Source organism: Coenobita brevimanus, chromosome 93 (assembly GCF_032717465.1).
Source record: "Coenobita brevimanus isolate Jiangsu-jjx chromosome 93, ASM3271746v2, whole genome shotgun sequence".
NCBI lineage: Eukaryota > Metazoa > Arthropoda > Malacostraca > Decapoda > Coenobitidae > Coenobita > Coenobita brevimanus.
The window spans coordinates 54,764,045-54,778,139 of record NC_137046.1 but is presented as its reverse complement, the minus strand read 5'-3'; positions in this window follow the sequence as shown (position 1 = coordinate 54,778,139).

The following is a 14,095-nucleotide window of genomic DNA, read 5'->3' as shown; positions in this document are numbered from 1 at the left end:
GGTGAATGTAGGGAGGAGTAAAGTTATGGTCTTCGAGAGGCATGAAGTCATTGAATGTACCGTTAGGTTGGATGAGGGGGAAATGGAAAATGTGAGTATGTTTAAGTGCTTGGCTAGTGTGATGAGTAAGGATGGAAGTTTGGAGGGTGAAGCGCTTGAAAGGGTACAAGGAAGAAAGTTTGCTGGTTCCTTGAAGGCAGTGATAAGAAACAGAGAAGTGAGCATGGAAGTGAAAAAGTTATTACATGACAGCATTGTGATACCAACTCTAACGTAAGGAAGTGAAGCTTGGAGCTTGCTGGAGGGACAGAGGTAAAATTTGAGAGCAGTGGAAATGAGTTATTTGAGAGGAACATGTGGAGTCACATGGAGTGACAGACTGACAAATGAGGAAGTGAAGGAGCATTGTGGTGTGGATGTGGATATGATACGAAGTGTTAGGAGACACATAGTGAGGTGGTTTGGCCATATGGAGAGGATGGAGAGCGAAAGACTGACAGGGAGAGTGTATGTGAGTGAGATGGAGGGGGGTAGGGGGAGGGGGAGGCCAAGGATGAGATGGAGGGATGGAGTGGAGAGGTATATGAGAGAGGGGGGGGGGGTGAGCTGGGAGCAGGGCAGTGAAGTGGTGGGGGAGAGAGCGACATGGAGGCAATTTGTTTGTGGCCATCCCTTATGGGATTAAGGCTTCTGGCAAGAGATAGGCAGACTAAGCATGTATTCAATTTTCAGTTACTAAATTGTACAGTGAAGGGTGAAATATCTAAAATCTGAAAGGAGAAAATGATGCTTCGTTGCTTGTTAATAAAAAACAGGATTTTTACAAAGTGGTTCAGAATTTTGTGAATGACTGTGAGCCGAGTGGGTTGCAAATATGGACAGGTAAGAGGAAAGTGATGATTTTTTGGGAAAAAACAGTTCTTAATGTGATCTGTTGGTGAATGGAGTGAGGCAAATTGGTGACTGATGTGCTAGTGGATGAAGAGAGATCTGAATGGTGAGAGAATTCAAGTACAGTACCTCAATGTGATGATAAAAAGGTGAAGTAACTGTATAAAGGAAGCAGAGAGTACTGTTTCCAGGAAGAGTAATGGCTAACACTTTGAAGGCCCTGAGAGAGAGGACTGAAAAATGAAGCTGCAAGAGAATTGCATGAAGATGTGTTGTATCCATGTAAACATATGGATGGAAGACATTGGTACAGTTTGACATTAGTATGAAAAGTCAAGAGTAAAGATGAGTGGATATGAAGCTGTTAAAGAATGTGTGGTGTTTGTGTATGGCAAATAAAGGAAGAAACATACTGATTTGTGAAAGACAAAGAGTGAGGAAGTCTTTTGATAATAGGACAGAAAAGAGTGTGCTTGGATGATATGGTCATAAGGAGGCAATGAATGTATAGATGTGGTAATATCATATACTACATATATGTATGTCAGTTTAAAGGGAGAAGGAGACATGGTAGATTAAAAAGAGGGCAGATGGATCGTGTGAAGAAGCAAGGTATGGAAGTTGAAGGAAAAGAACTGGACCTGGGTCATAACTTCCAAAATGAAGATATGGACGCTTGTTCCCGTCTCGCTCTGAGCCAGTGTCGCTTTCACCTGGCCCACCGTGGTGTCCTCCTGGGGTGAGAGTAGGGCTGCGGCTCCGAAGCGGGGTGGGGGATCCGGCGGCGGGAGCGGGCATTTTAGACACCGAGGGCCACTGGAAAAACAAGATTAGGTGGCATTCAGTGAAAAGACCGACCCGGTTAGATGGCTGTCGGTGGCCCTCAGTGAAAAGACCGGCTCGGTTAGTTGGCTCTCGGTGAGCCTCGGTGAAAAGGCTGACCCTTCCTTACAATTTTTTTTTTTCTGTTGATATTCTCTTATGAACTGCACGTCGATGCCAAAACGACAAAACGAATATACAAGGGAAAAACAAATTGAGTGGTTCTCGGTGAAAAGACCGACCCGTTGACGGGAATAGGAAAAGGACTGTGGGTTTATTTTTCCTCATCGAGTGTCTGGAACAGCAAAAATTGGTTTTATGTAGCCTTTAGTACCTCTTTCATGCATGCCGTGCCCCTCTAACGTTTCTGCTTAAGCTGGAAAAGGTATCATCATTCATAATCATCAACCCAAGCATGGACAGGCCAGAGGCTAAGCTGGCGCTCCGCCAATCATGCCACCAGAAATACCTGGAAGGAAAATACGGCAAACACATATTTGTGTGAAAGAAAATCGTGATCATAAATTATAAAATGCAATGACATACAAAGTAGAGCTATAGCTGTGGAATACATGGTTATCCTACGTAGAAATTTATCCTTGTATCAAGAAATCAAAGACTAAGGAAATTGGGTTAGAGGGCGAGAATGTCCCTAAAAACATCAGGGTTTCTGTGAAATATGCCAGTCGGGGGAGACGGTCGGACTACCATTGTTACCCCAATTCATGTTACAGTTTCTGTGAAAAGCTATTAACAATCGTTCGTCATTTTAAGGGGAACTATATGATTAAATTGGAGTATTAAAAAATATCTCCTCCTTTGGGAGGCAGTGCATTGTACATTATTTACCATAGTGATAGGCCACCCCTGGTCATACAGTATAAAAAATTATCGCAATTGAACTATAAAAAGGGAAATTATCAAGACCTAAAGAAGTATTTCTTAGAAGTTGATTGGGAAAATGAGCTTAGAGGACAAGATTTAAATGCTGTATATAAAAAATTGTGAATTTTATGAAATAGGAGTCCAGAAGTACATCCCACAGCACAAAGAAGCAGATAAGAAAATACAGAAATGGTTCAATACAGAATGTAAAAAATCAAAAGAAAGAAGAGATTTGTTGTGGAATAGATACAGAAGACACAATAGTGAAAGGGCGTATAATAATTACAAACAGGCAAGAAACGACTATACAAGAATAAGGAGGGAAGCCCAAAAACAGTTTGAGGAGGATATAATAAATAAAAGTAGTGATCAACCAAAGCTGTTTTACAGCTATATCAGAAGCAAAACCAAAGTAAAAGATATAATACAATCCATTACGGAACAAGTCTAATTAGATAAGCATTCTGTGAAAATGCTCTGAGTACATAATGGGTTAATCAAGGACACCAGAATTTAAGAACAAACCAAAGAAAAGCCAGTGAACTCAGGCATGACCAAAAGCACCCCACATGGCCTCCCTAGCATTGGAGTACTGGATATGTTGGTACTCCACTATCTGTGTTAGTCATGGAGGCTCAGTAGTACCCTTAAGACAAACTACTATATGAAAATCTGGTTGGAAAATGAGAAAGCTTTGAAGTGCAGAGACTTCAAGAACTGAAATAATGCTCAAAATGTCGTCTATTGCATTAGAAGGAATTGATTAAGTCAGACACTGCTCAGGTGTCGTAACTCTACTGGACATTTCTAGCCTGAAGGTTCCATAATATTCGTTAACGTGGAAGGTATGTGTAAGATATTTACAGAAGAAATATGTGCAGCATGTGATGTCGTGTGTGGAAGGAAGAGAAGACGGAGGGGGGTGCAAGGAACAGCGTGGTGGACTGAAGAGGTGAAACAGGCTGTGGCACAAAAGAAGAAAGCATACAATGAATGGATAAGAAATAGGGGCGTGGAAGAAGTTGAGAGGCGGAAGAGAGAGTTATATGTGGAAAGGAAGAGAGAGGTGAAAAGATTAGTAAGAGAGAGTAAGAAGAGAGTGGATGAGGAATTTGGAAGGAATTTGAGTGTAAAGTGGAGGGACTGTAAGAAAATGTTCTGGAGAGAAGTGAAAAGAGTAAGACAGGGTGGAAGTGAAGTTAGCAGGGGAGTGAAAGATAAAAATGGTAGATTACTAGTGGAGAAGGGAGAAAAAGTGAGCAGATGGAGAGAACACTTTAAGGAATTGTTGAACGTAGAGGATGGAAGTAATGCGAGTATAAGTGGCTGGGGAATGGCTGGGAGAAGGAGGGAGGTGAGAAGACAGGAAGAAATCAGTAGGATAGAAGTTGTGGAAGCAATGAAGAAAGTTAAATCGGGGAAAGCCCCAGGAATTGATGGAGTGTGTGGTGAAATGCTGAAGCATGGGGGAGGGACAGTAGTAGAATGGATGTGGAAGATGTGCAGATTGGCCTGGGAGGAAGGTAGAGTCCCGGAGGATTGGAAGTCAGGTATAATTATTCCCTTGTACAAAGGAAAAGGGGAAAAAGAAGTGTGTGGTAATCATAGGGGCATTTGTCTTCTTAGTATAATAGGAAAAGTGTATGGTAGGATACTTATAGACAGAGTTAGAGAAAGAACAGAGAAATTAGTTGGAGAAGAACAGGGAGGCTTTAGGAAGGGAAGAGGTTGTGTAGATCAGATATTCATTCTTAGATCTTTAGTGGAAAAGTTTCTAGAGAAGTGAAAGAAGTTGTATGCGGCTTTCATGGATTTGGAGAAAGCGTAGGCTATGACAGGGTGGATAGACAAGGATTGTGGAAAGTGTTAAGACTATATGGAGTAGATGGGAAGTTGTTGAATGCTGCGAAGAGTATGTACGATGGTGCGAAGGCTGCAGTGCGTGTGGATGGTGAACTAAGTGAATTTTTCTCTTTGAAAGTTGGTTTGAAACAGGGATGTGTCATGTCTCCATGGTTGTTCAATCTGTACATGGATGGGGTAATAAAAGAGGTACAAGGTAGGGTAGTGGATGTTGGAGTGGCCCTGGTGAGAGAGGATAGTGTTTGGAAACTCCCTGTACTGTTGTTTGCAGATGATACTGTGTTGTTGAGTGAAGACGAAGGGGAGCTGCAAGGCTTGGTGGATGAGTTTGAGAGAGTGTGTAAGAAACGGAACCTAAAGGTGAATGTAGGGAAGAGTAAAGTGATGGTCTTTGAGAGAGGTGAAGTTAGTGAATGTACAGCGAGGTTGGATGGTGAGGAATTGGAAAATGTGAGTACGTTTAAGTACTTGGGTAGTGTGATGAGTAAGGATGGAGGTTTGGAGGGTGAAGTGCTTGAAAGGGTACAGCAGGGAAGAAAGGTTGCTGGTTCCTTGAAAGCAGTGATAAGGAACAGGGAAGTGAGCATGGAAGTGAAAAAGTTACTACATGACAGTATTGTGATACCAACTCTAACGTACGGAAGTGAAGCTTGGACATTGTTGGAAGGACACAAGTCAAGAGTGAGAGCAGTGGAAATGAGTTATTTAAGAGGAGCCTGTGGAGTCACATGGAGAGACAGGCTGACGAATGAGGATATAAAGGAGCGTTGTGGTGTGGATGTGGATGTGATAGGAACCGTTATGAGGAACACACTGATGTGGTTTGGCCATGTGAAGAGGATGGAGGGTGAAAGACTGACGAAGAGAGTGTATGTGAGTGAGGTGGAGGGGGGAAGAGGGAGGGGGAGGCCGAGGATGAGATGGAGGGATGGGGTGGAGAGGTATATGAGAGAGGGGGGTGTGAGTTGGGAGCAGAGGAGTGAAATGGCGGGGGACTGGGCGACTTGGAGGCGATTTGTTTGTGGCCACCCCAAACGGGATTGAGGCGTCTGGCAATAGATAGATAGATAGAAATCTGAAATGCTGATCTCTCAAGCTACTGCTGCTACTACTACTACTGCTGCTACTACTGTATTACTACTGGCAGCATGGGTGGATCCAGGAATTTTCGGTGGGGGGGTCTGATTCGCTGATTCAACCAAAGACTTGACGCGACATACTGATATTTCAATGTTGAAATTGCCTCTTTATTCAATGATGCATGGCCGGTGGGGGGGGGATGCATCCCCCCATCCCCCCCCCCTGGATCCATCCCTGACTAACAGTAAACTCCCAGCCCAAAAGCAGTCAAGATACAGGGGGTTCCCAGCCCCTACATCACTTCAAAATCTCTTTACCTAAAATCTCGTGGCCAATGACGAACAAGATTTTCGCGTAATAATCTGTACGTAGAACGAATAACACGCTAGTTATGGAATACAGGAGTCTGCCACAATTCTCCATCTGGGGAAAAGAATGGTTAAAGGAAAAACCCAGGCAGAGGCGAACGGGAGAAGGTTGCGGTGTCAGTTTGTTGGGGGATACTATCGATAGTTTCACTGCCTTTTTCTCTCATGTACAAAATGACACTAAAGCTTTATTTATTCCCAAATACGCTCATCATTGTTGATTAACATGATCTGGTACGAATATGGATGCAAACAAAATGGGTACTTTGAAAGGCGAGAAAATCTCTTGCTAAATGGGATGCTAGTACAACTGACCTCGAAAGCGAGAGGAAGTTATGTACTGTATTTGGCCCGGTTTATACATGAGTCTATCTGTCTGCCTGCCTGCCTGCCTGTCTGCCAGTTTGTCTGCCTTTCTCTGCCCTCCTATTTCTTAGCAAAATTATGGAAAAAAGTCACCAGATTTTCTTCTTTATTTAGATTTTGAATTTGCCGTTCCGTACAAGCCCTTACAATCTTGGGAACGTTGTCGTTGGAAGCCGAGCAGGAAGGGTCAGCGGACACTGACTAATTTTCGCAGTTACCCATCTATTTTACTGTTTTTCTCTGAACAGAAAGCCCATCCCGACTTAGTCTGTGGCGTCACAAAAGGTGCGCGGGGAAGTCAAGCGAGCAGATCATCTCTGTCATTAGACTTTGAATTAGGTTAGGATGAAGTAATTCGTTTTTTTATAGCATTCAGTAAGAGGTCAGGACTACAAGACAGGGATAAAGGTTCAGTCAGCCGTCATGTCCGAGTGAGAGGTCCATCAATTTCGAAGCACTGTGATGAACAAGCAATAAACAGTACCGGTAGGTCAGAGGTAGACTCCGTGGAGTGAGTGCATCAGTACATCACGTCTACACGATTATTTTATTTTCTGTTACTACACTTCAGAACCACAGGTGTTTATTGATAAAGTGGACGGGCGTTTGAACCGATTATGAGGCGCGAATGTTTTTGACGTCAGTTCATAAGCTGGTGGTCAGATTTTGCTGGATTTTCCTGCCATTGTCCTCCTGCCTGCGAGTAGCCTTGTTCCCACTGCACCCACAAAAGGTATGCTGTTTGACTTTATTAATTCTGTACCCATTTTACTCTAACTTGGCTTAAAATTTCCATCTCTCGAACTTGAATACTGAGTTGTAACAATAGATTAATACTAGAAGATGTAAGTCACAAAAAAGTTCTATTGAAGGGGAGCCGTAGCGCTGTCCCTTTCTGCCCATGACCCATGTGAAGTAAGCGGCAAAAGGACGAAAATCTAGGGTAAGTTACCCTGAAAAAAAAAAAAAGTATAATGCAGGATATTAGGATATTCTAGGACGTTGTGGACATTTGAGAGTTGTTTGTGGTTTGCAATAGCGAGACAGGCAGAAAGAAAGACACAGACAGAAGACAGACAGACGCAAGGCAAGGAGACAGGAAAGGGGAGAAGAAGCGTGGCGTTCTTTTGAGTGCAGTTGACTTCATAGCACATTATATTTGTGCCGCAGCTTTAATAGCATGTCTTCTTATGTATAACCAAGGTCCTTTGACGAATAGTGAGCTAACACACACACACACACACACACACACACACACACACACACACACACGCACACATACAATACTCTCTAACGGAAGTTGGTGGTAGGGAAATGTGTGTATGTAACTGTGGTGGTGTTGGGAGGTCGCCATGGTAACACACTGGCCCCCGCATACACACCCACACACACACACACACACACACACACACACACACACACACACACACACACACACACACACACACACACACACTGCAACCACACCAAACCATACACCTCCCATCTCCCCCCACACACACAACACATCCTCCCCCCCACACACACACTCACAAACCAGCTTATAAACAGAACAGGCGAAACTTTGAGTTTGACTTTCACAGGCATGGAAGTCTTAAAGAATGAATAGTCAATATCAACCTATGTTAGGTCACTTTAGGCAGGGTTTGGTTGAACTGGGTCATTTTTGGTTGGGTTGTGTTCAGGTGGATTAGGTATAGACAGGTTAGGTTAGACTGGGTTAGAATAGGTCGGTTTAGATATGTTTTGGTTGGGTTGTACTAGGCTAGGTTAGACTGGATTAGATTCGGTTGGATTAGGTCATTTTAGGGTTGGCTGGGTCGTGCTAGGTTAGGTATGGTCAGGTTAAATGAGACTGGGTGAGATTAGGTCGCTTTAAATAGGGTTAGGCTGTGTTTGATTAGGTTTGGTGGTCAGGTTGGGTTGCGATAATTTAGGTTAGGTATGGGGAGGTTACGTGAGATTATGTGAGGTTATATATAGTTAGACTGGGCTAGGTGACACACACACACACACACACACACACACACACACACACACACACACACACACACACAGTGCAACCACACGAAACCATACGAAACCATACACCCGCCATCTCCCTCCCCCCCACACACACACATCGACCCAAACTCCCCACCCCCACCCCCACCACACACACACTCAATACTCTCTAACGGATGTTGGTGGTAGGGAAATGTGTGTTTGTAACTGTGGTGGTGTGGGGAGGTTGTCATGGTAACACAGTGGGCCCCCCCCACACACACACACATACACACACACACATACATACGCACACACACACACACACACACACACACACACACACACACACACACACACACACACACACACACACACACACACACACACACACACACACCACATACACACACACACGCACACAAAGACTTCCTTAACGATATATTTTTGGATAAAGCTAGTTAATATCGTTTTGTGCGTTCTTTTATGCCGAGTATGGCAAAGTTTGAATCATTTTTACAGTCCAGTAGTAAAGTAAGGTGTAATAAGCAAAATAAATAGCTAAGGAAGAGGTGCTAGGGAGTTGTAGAATGAGTTTATAGCTGTAATTTTTATCAAATCGTTCCATTAAGCTGTATGTATAGCTTATCAGACTTAACATGGCTGAGATCTTCATTTTGCTGATTCTTTCCCAAAGCTGATTAGAGGCTGAAGAGGACGATAACACGGCTCTACATATCCTCAACATCACTTTTTCGTGACTAGCATCATATTCTAATGTCAGGCTCTTGTTACAGCTCAACATTCAAGATGGAGAGATGGCAATTTTAGGCCAAGTTAAAGTGAAGTTCTATATCCATTCCATAACACGTTTTCGTGACTATACCGGTCTTCCTCTAACACGGGCCAGATTTCCATCCTTGTGTAGGTTATTTTACTCATTTCACGTAGCCCAGTGTCAGGAAATGACAATGGTATGTCACTACATCCTTTACATAGCACTTCTTCGTGACTAGCATCATATTTTGGTGTTAATCTATTGGTAAAACTCAGAATTCAAGATGGAGAGATGGTAATTTTAGGTCCATTTAGGGAAAAAAGAATATTGTTCTATATTCTATTGTTAATGTATCGTTACAGCTCAGCAAAGGTAAGGAGATGGCAATATTAGGCAAAGTGAAAGTGAACAGAATATGGTAAACATCTAAGAATAAATTCTGACTTTATATGCTACGGTCCCTGATGCTTCCTTTACGACGGTTTTCTCTTATGCACTCAGGCTCCTAAGACCCATTCCCAGCTGAATAAAATCGTCTGGAGTCTAATAAAAAAAAGTACTAGAGGTGTCACGATCATTGGAGGGTTTATATTTACAGCATGAACGCTCTCAGACATTTAAAAATAGCTCACAGGTGCATATTAGCCTCTTGTATTAGCTAGAATAAAATACTAGAGTTACCCTGAAGATGAGAGGGCCTCCGTGCCCTCTAGGGGATATAAAAGTAGCTGGGTAAAGTTTCACACAAGTTTCTGGGCTGAACAAGCATGGCATTCCATTGGTCAGTCAGTGGTGCTCGGACGATAAGAGGGTGAGGCTGCATCGGCTCCGTCTCCTGCTGTAAGTGTTAAATTTTACTGTTTTGGGGTTAAATTTCGCTGTTTTTGCCATTAAGATGATTCAGATAGGACACAGAGGTATCTTGCTGCCAACCAGGAAGTGTCATAGGTCAGACAGATTCAACAGATGAGGGCAATAGACGTCGTTTTGCTGGTTAGGGGGTAGTGATGGTATGTAGGCTTCTCTTGCTGCAAGTGTTGGGTTTTGCTGTTTTTGCCGTTAAGGTGACTAAATTAGGACACGGGGATATCTTACGGTCAGCCAGGAAGCGTTGTAGGCCAAAGAAATTGTAGAAAATAAGGGAAATGGATGTAATTTTAATAGTCGTGTATCGTCACCTATATCTATAGCCCTAATTGTCTAGTTATCTATAGCCAGACGCCTTAAACCCGTAAGGGGTGGCCACAAGCAAATCGCCTCCATGTCGCCCTATACACTGCCATTTCGCTGCCCTCCCCCCAGCGTACACCTGCCTCTCTCGAATGCATCTCTACTCCATCTCTCCATCCCATCCCCTTCACTATGCTCATTTTACTCTAACTTGGCCTAAATTGCAATCTCTTTATCTCGAATGTAGAGTTGTAACAATAGAATATTATGCTAGTCACGAAAAAGTGCTGATTCAAAGACTCAACTGAGACACGTGAAAAGCTGCAAATGGACGAAAATTTGGGCCAAGTTAAGGTGAAAGGAGTAAAGTACAGAATCCTCCTTGATAACATAAAAGTTTCCGGATTAAAAAGAACTAGAAAAGATCATCATCATGATCATCATCATCATCATCATCATCTGCTGCTACTATCTACTGCCAGAGCCTCAGTCATTATCATCATTATCATCATCATCATCATCATCATCATCATCATCATCATCATCTATCTACTGCTACTATCTACTGCCAGACGCCTCAGTCATCATCATCATCATCATCTATCTACTGCCAGACGCCTCATTCATCATCTATCTACTGCTACTATCTACTGCCAGGCGCCTCAGTCATCATCATCATCATCATCATCATCTATCTACTGCCAGACGCCTCATTCATCATCATCATCATCATCATCATCTATCTACTGCTACTATCTACTGCCAGGCGCCTCAGTCATCATCATCATCATCATCATCATCATCTGTCTACTGCCAGACGCCTCATTCATCATCATCATCATCATCATCTATCTACTGCTACTATCTACTGCCAGACGCCTCATTCATTATCATCATCATCATCATCATCATCTATCTACTGCCAGACGCCTCATTCATCATCATCATCATCATCATCATCATCATCATCATCATCTATCTACTGCCAGACGCCTCATTCATTATCATCATCATCATCATCATCATCATCATCATCTATCTACTGCTACTATCTACTGCCAGACGCCTCATTCATCATCATCATCATCATCTATCTACTGCTACTATCTACTGCCAGACGCCTCAGTCATCATCATCATCATTATCATCATTAAATTTTTTCATACCTTCACTCTTAAAAACCTGCAGACGTTTGAGTTACACACTGGTATACGCACACAGTAAATACGCACACAGAGCACGCACATAAGTAAGCACACACTGAGAACGCACACTATCACGCACACATTGAATACGCACACACTGAATACGCGCGCACTGAATACGCACACAATAAACACGCACACAATAAACACGTACACGCGCGCGCACACACACACACACACACTGAACACGCACACAATAAACACGCACACAATAAACGCACACAATAAACACGCACACACTGAACACGTACACACTGAACACGTACACACTGAACAAGCACAATTTGACTACGTACACACTTAGCACGTACACACCGATGCACGCACACACCGATGCACGTACACACCGATGCACGTACACACCGATGCACGTACACACCGATCCACGTACACACCGATCCACGTACACACCGATGCACGTACACACCGATGCACGTACACACCGATGCACGTACACACCGATGCACGTACACACCGATGCACGTACACGCCGCGGCATGTACGCACTAAACACGCGCACACGGAGCGGGCACACACTAATGCACGCATGTATTCATTCATGCAAACACTGATACAAGCACTGATCAGAGCACGCACGCACACTAATATACGCACACACTGATACACACAGGCACTGATACACGCAGGCACTGATACGAGAACAGATACACGCACACAATGATGCACACACACAGATTCACGGACATACCCACACACACACACACACACACACACACACACACACACACACACACACACACACACACACACACACACACACACACACACACACACACACACACAAACACACACACACACACTGAACACGTACACACTGAACACGTACACACTGAACACGTACACACTGAACACGTACACACTGAACACGTACACACTGAACACTCACACACTGAACACGCACAATTTGACTAAGTACACACTGAACACACACAATTTGACTACGTACACAGCACGCACACACTGATGCACGCACACACTGATGCACGCACACGCTGTGGCATGTACGCACTAAACGCGCACACGGAGCAGGCACACACTAATGCACGCAAGTATTCATGCACGCAAACACTGATACAGGCACTGATCAGAGCACGCACGCACACTAATATACGCACACACTGATACACACAGGCACTGATACACACAGGCACTGATACAGGTACTGATACACACAGGCACTGATACAGGTACTGATACACACAGGCACTGATACACACAGGCACTGATACAACCACACTTAGATACGAGCACAGATACATGCACACAATGATGCACACACACACAGGTTCACGCACATACTGATACACACACACACACACACACACACACACACACACACACACACACACACACACACACACACACACACACTGAACACGTACACACTGAACACGTACACACTGAACACGCACACCCTGAACACGCACAACTTGACTACGTACACACAGCAAGTACACATTGATGCACGCACAAACTGATGCACGCGTACACGGATGGACGCACACGCTGCGGCATGTACGCACTAAACACGCACACACGGAGCAGGCACACACTAATGCACGCACGTATTCATTCACGCAAACACTGATACCAGCACTGATCAGAGCACGCACGCACACTAATATACGCACACACTGATACACACAGGCGCTGATACACACAGGCACTGATACACAGGCACTGATACACGCACACTCAGATACGAGCACATACAGTAGATACACGCACACTCAGATACGAGCACATACAGTAGATACACGTACACATGCACACACGCACACACGCACAGGTTCACGCACATACTGATACACACACACACACACACACACACACACACACACACACACACACACACACACACTAAACAGGTGGTGGGTCATATTTAGTTGACGTGTCGGAGTGTGGAGATACAGACAGATAGGACAGAGAGAGAGAGGGGGGGGGAGGCATGAGGTAAGATAGAGAGAGCGGGGGGGAGGGGCATGAGGCAAGTCAGGCAAGGAGGAGGAGAGTAGACTGTTGTTGTTCTTGTTCCTCCTCCAAATTCCCCTATTCGTCAACGCAATAGGATGGCCGGGTTTACTGTAGAGATGGAAGGCAAAAATGGCAGGAGATGAATTATATAAAATGGTGATCCCTGAACCTTACCTGTATCGCATCGTTCGTGTCGTATCTTTTTTAAAGGATCTAACATGCTTGCATGCGTCGTCGGCCTTGGTCACATAATGGCGGCTCTCCACACTGCACAATCTTTTGCAGCCTCCCTATTCACTCCCTTATCCCAGAAGTCACACACTATGACCTCGTCGCATGCCTTTTCTGGTCTGCCTCTCGCAGCCCAACCTCCGACGTTCACACCTCTCTCTCCTCACCCAGTTGTCATCCTCCATCCTCTCTACATGTCCTAACCATCTCAATGTATCCCTCCTCATCACAACAATACACTTTTGCCCAATCCCTCCTCTTAATTCGTTAATAGTAAACCTAGCCTCCCCCCAAACCCAGGCCTAGCATTTAAGTAAGAACTACACGTCCATCTAATCATTGTTATTTCTGTACGAAATGTGTTGGCTACGAAAACCTTGGTTAGGTAAAGATTCGTTTATTCCCCTGAACCAGAGTGACATCATTCTTATTTTATTCTTATTGGTATCAAGCCATTT